Below are 5,875 nucleotides of genomic sequence, written 5' to 3'. Positions count from 1 at the left end.
AGCAGCGCCGCCCCCCGCGACCGCGCGAGCCGAGTCGAAAGGGAGCTCCCTGCTGGCGGCTCCGGGAATAAACGCCCGGCCTGCCTGGCAGCGCCCGGGCGCGCCGCCAGACGCGGGCCGCGCGGGCACCGGGCGCTGCCCTGGGAAACTGTCCGCAGTGGGCTCCGTCCCCGCTCCTGTGTCGAAAGGCCCTGCCTGGAGGTGCTGTCTACATGGAGCACTGGAAGCTATTGGACGTGTTCGAAAGGTGCTGCGTGGCACTGCCCAGGGCCGACACCACAGTCGTGATGAAAGTATAGAAGGGGTTCTGTCCAAGGTAGGCACGGCCTCTGCAGGCTGTGCCCAGGGTAGTGCTGTCTAAAGTGGCTCTGCCGCTTCCTAAAGTAGCCGCTCTGCAGCGGCACACACAGCTGGAGGTGCCAGCTGGCTCAGCCCAAAGTAGGTACTGCCTGCCATGTCCAAGGTGGGACTGCCAGAATGCAGTTCCCAAAGTGGGAACAGGATCCCAATGGCTAGGTCTAAGGGAGCCCTGCATCAAATGGAGCATCCCAAGAGGCGTACCAGGGCCTAGGTGGCATGGCTATAAATGGCACTCACTGCCCGAAGAAGTACACCACTGCCGAGATTAACCCTCTTCAGAAACTCTTTGGAATTCAGTCCATCCCTGGGTCCGTCGTGTCCTGTAAATATCAAGTGCGCTGCTCTACCTAGCAAGAAGAGATTTAACGCTTCCTGGGAGAGGCCAAGGGCGTTCTGACATGAGGCTCCAAGATAGGTTCTATGTCTGGAATTTGGAGAGAGAAAAAAAGCAGACACATCTCTGGGCGGTGTCTGTGCTTGAGTGGGGTACCCGAGCGTATGGAAGAAAACTGAGTGGGGTGGTACAGGAAAAAAGGTGTAGCAGATATGGGCTGTCTAGACAGACAGCCCAAACAGGAACTTCTCCAACCAAGGGTGGCCCAACCTGATAGACCAGGAAATGTTGGAGCGAAGAGGCTAGGAACAAAGAGCTGAGTAAGAGCTAGGAGTTCCTGGGGAATAGACCACATTGGGTTACGCCTTTTGGATAAAGGGATAACATTCAAATCAAACTCAGTTTAACAAACTTTGCCTGCTAAGTGCTGCATCAGCCCCAGGCACTCTGGGTGTCACTGAAGGAAACCAGAAGTAGCCTATCTCCCAGGAACTCAAATGAGGAACAGGTAGAAGTGAGCTGCGACTGTAGCAGGGTTCATCCCGCTGTCATTCCTTGGGTGATGAGGTAGGAGCTATGATAGAACGCTTATTTGGCTGGAGGAGTAAGGAAAGCTGCTTCAGAAACACATTTGAGCAGAACCTTGGAGGCTAGGTAGGAAAATGACTATCACTACTGCTTCTGAGCACCTACTGTGTACTAGACACTATCTCTGACAACAAACTTCTCACAACAAACCTATGACAGAGACATTATTATTATAGATAGAGGCTGAGTGCTTAGACTCTGGAGCCAGGTTGCCTGTGTTCAAATCTCAGTTCTGTCAAGTATGTTTACTCTGGGGGATTTATGAAACCTCTTTGTGCCTCAGTTTGTTTATGTTTTAAAAAATGGGATAATAAGTGTCTCCTTCCCTCAAAGTTTGTTTTGGAAATTACATGAGCTTAATCTTCAACAAATGGTGCTAAAACAACTGGACATTCACATGCAAGGTCTAGACACAGACCTTCTAACCATCACAAAACTTAACTCAAAGTGGATAATGCACCTAAATGTAAAACACAAAACTATAAAACTCCTAGAAGATAACATAAGTGAAATCCTAGATGACCTTGGGTATAACAATGACTCTTTAAATATAACACCAAAGGCACCATTCATGAAGGGAATAATTGATAAGCTGGACTTCATTAAAATTAAAAACTTCTATCAGTGCTATGGCTCACACCTGTAATCTCAGCACTTTGGGAGGCAGAAGCGAGAGGATTGCCTGAACCCAGGAGCTCGAGACCAGGCCAGGCAATTTAGCAAGACCTTGTCCCTACAATACTTTTTTTTTTTTAATTAGCCTGGCGTGGTGGCGTGTGCCTATGGTTCCAGTCTCTTGGAAGACTGAGGCAGAAGGATCGCCTGACCACAGAAGGTTGAGACTATGGTGGCTGTGAGCATGCTGCTGCAATCCAGCGTGGGTGACAGTGAGACTCCAACTAAAAAATAAATTAAATTAAGCCAGGCTCGGTGGCTCAGCCTGTAATCCTGCACCTTTGGGAGGCTGAGGTGAGTGGATTGCCTGAGCCCGTGGGTTCGAGACCCGCCTGGGCAGGGAGACCTCATCTCTACAATAAATCAAAAAATCAGCCAGGCGTGGTAGCGCATGCCTGTAATTCCGGCTACTTGGAAGGCTGAGGCGGAAGGATCGCCGGAGCCCAGCAGGTCAAGGCTGCCGTGGCTGGGAGCGGCCACTGCACTCCAGTCTGGGTGCCAGAGTGAGACTCCAACTCAAAAAAAACAAAAACAAAAACAAAACAAAACAAAAATAAATAAAAAATAAGTTAAATTAAATTAAATTAAAACTTCTGCCTGCAAAAGACTGTCAGGAGAATGAGAAGACAAGTCACAAACTGTGAGAAAATATGTGCAAAAGGTATTTGATAAAGGACTGTGAAAAATATACAAATAATTCTTAAAAGTCAACATAAGAAAATGAACAACCCAATTTAAAAATGGGCAAAAAAAAAGAACAGATATCTCACCAAAGATGATATATAGATGGCAGTGAGCATAGGAAAAGTTGTTCAACATCATATACCATTAGAAAATTGCAAATTAAAATAAGAGTGTGCTACACACCTATTACAATGACCAAAATCCAGAACACTGACAATTCCAAATGTTGGCAAAAATGTAGACCAACAGAAATTCCCACCCATTGCTGGTGGGAGTGAAAAGTGGTACAGTCACTTTAAAAGACAGTTTGGTGGTTTCTTATAAAACTAAACATTTGGCTGGGCATGGTGGCTCACGCCTTAATCTCAGCACTTTGGGAGACTGAAATGGGAGGATTGCCTGAGCCCAGGAATTCAAGATCAGCCTAGGCAACATAGCAAGACCTTGTCTTTACAAAAAATCAAAAAATTAGCCAGGCATGGCAGTGCATGCCTATAGTCACAGCTACTTAGAAGATTGAGGCAGAAGGACCGCCTGAACCCAGGAGGTCAAGGCTGCATGCAGTGAGCCATGATGTTGCTACCACTCCAGCCTGGGCGACAGAATGAGACCCCAACTCAAAACAAACAAACCAAAACCTAAACATTCTCTTACCATACAGTCCAGCAATCACAGTCCTTGGTTTACCCAAATGAATTGAAAATTTATATTCACACAAAAACCTGCACGTGATGTTTATAGCAACTTTATTTATAATTGCCAAAACTTGGAAGTAACCAAGATGACCTTCAGCAGGAGAATGGACAAATAAAGTATGATACATCCAGACAAGAAAAAATTATTCAGCGCTAAAAAGAAATGAGCTATCAGACTATGAAAAGATATGAAGGAATAGTAAATGCCTTTTACTAAGTGAAAGAAGCCAATCTGAAAAGGCTATATACTATATGATTCCAATGATATGACATTCTGGAAAAGGAAAACTATGGAAACTGTAAAAAGATTAGTGGTGCCACAAGTTAAGGGCAAGGGAGAGGTGAGTAGTCAGGCCACAGAAGATTTTTAAGATACAGAATAGTGAAACTATTCTGTATGATGCTACAATGGTGGGTACATGCCATTATACATTGGTCAAAACCCACAGAATCTATGACACCAAGAGAGAACCTAATGTAAACTATGGACCTTGGGTGATAATGTATGCTCATCATTTATACCAACTGTACCCCTCTGGTGGGGGATGTGAGAGGGAGCAGGCTGTGTGTATGTGGTGCAGGGAGTATGTGGGAAATCTCTATACTTTCTGCTGTGAATTTAAACTGCTTAAAAAAAATAAAGTTTATTAATTTTCAAAAATCAAATGAGTTAATATATAAAAAGAATGGTGCTCAACACACAGTAAGCATTCTATAACTGTTAGCATTATTTTATTTTATTTTATTTTTTGAGTCAGAGTCTCAGTCTGTCACCCCAGCTGGAGTGCAGTAGCACGCTCACAGCCACCACAGCCTCAACCTGCTGGGCTCAGGTAATTCTTCTACCTCAGCCTTCCAAGTAGCTGGGACCACAGATGCATACCACCACACCTAGCTAATTCTTTTATTTGTTGTGGAGATGAGGTCTCACCAAGTTTCCCAGGCTAGAATCGAACCCTGGGCTCAGGCAATCCTCCTGCCTCTGCCTCCCAAAGTGCTGGGATTACAGGCATGAGCCACCACACCAGGTGGCTGTTAGCGTTATTTTTCGCAATTTATAGCTGTGGAAATGAAGCACAGCCAGGTTTGTGTCTTGCACCCAGCCTAAGTGTGGAAGAGTCAGGATTCAGGCTGAGGTCCCTAAGGTTCCAAAGCCCAAATTATTTTCCCTATACCATGGCAACGAAATGAATAGGTATATCAATACCTCCTTCATTTCCACATCCAGGGCACTCGTGGAGTAGCACATCATTGGTGTCTCTGAGAGCTCCTTTTGCCTGAACTAGGAACCAGTTTCAGACACCAGGCAAGACTGAAAAATGCCAGGGCAACACTCACGTTGACGCAAATGACTCTGGATCTTGATCACTTGGTTTTAGTCTTTTCCTTTCCAAATGCCAGAAAAATCCCTGCTCTGATTCTAAGGAAAAATAAAAGTACAGTAAAGCACCCCTCTCCTTTTCACACTGAAAAATGTCAGGACAATATCCACATAAAATAGTCCAGATGGTGATGGGAAGGTCAATTTTTCCAAATGGTTCCTAAAGTCCTAATGCAACCCGACTTTAATTGATAATCCCCCACCCCCAGAAAGAAGCTTGATAACAAAAATTGCTTACATCAACTGAGACTAACTATGGGTCAGGCACTATGCTAACCCCTTAATGCACTGTCTTATTTAATCTCTATAATTACCCTATTAGGGAGGTGCTATTATTATCCCCATTTTACAGATTAGAAACCAGGCTTAGGACAGCGAATTACTTTGCTTGAATCCACGTGGCTAATAAATAGTAGACCCCAGAATGCTTGCCCTGAACATTCCTTTGGGTTACATCCTGGGTGGAGTGGAGTGTGCCTGGGTTTTGGGACCAACAGAGAGGATGCTTGGCTCTAGCAGCTGCCAGCAAGCTCCTTAACCTTTCTATGCCTCAATTTCCTCATCTATAAAATGGGGATAATAATAGTGCCTCCCTTGTAAAGGTGTGATAGGTTAAAATAAGCAAATTCAGCCCGCGGGTTCGAGACCCACCTGGGCAACTTGGTGAGACCTCATCTCTACAATAAATCAAAAAATCAGCCGGGCGTGGTCTGGCATGCCTGTAGGATCAGCGCCCTGCATAGATAAAGGGTAATGATCGCCTCACCGATACATGAAAATTAAACAATGAAATTGACAGGCTTATCTGATACCCACCGGGCCTGTGAAAAGCTTTAGAAATAATAATTTGCTTAACAACACACTAGCCTTTATAAGGCATCACCGAGTCATGGATCATGAAGAGGTCTAAGAGCATTTTCCCATTCCAGCCCCACATAAGGACGTTTCTTTGACTTATGATACAGCACCTAAAACAGCTACAGAGATAAAATACCATGTCTTATGTGGATTCTCATGAAAGCAAAGAGTTCAAAGCCTTGACCTGATTGACTTAAACCAATATGACATAAAATTACAGATATTTGGTCTCAATAGCTCTAATTATTACTAAAGTTGAGGCATTCAGCTCAGCTACAGGCTACTTGGCCTCTAACACCT

Source organism: Carlito syrichta, unplaced genomic scaffold (assembly GCF_000164805.1).
Source record: "Carlito syrichta isolate Samal-C Ts95f unplaced genomic scaffold, Tarsius_syrichta-2.0.1 Scaffold307219, whole genome shotgun sequence".
Taxonomy (NCBI): domain Eukaryota; kingdom Metazoa; phylum Chordata; class Mammalia; order Primates; family Tarsiidae; genus Carlito; species Carlito syrichta.
This window is presented reverse-complemented; position numbering follows the sequence as displayed.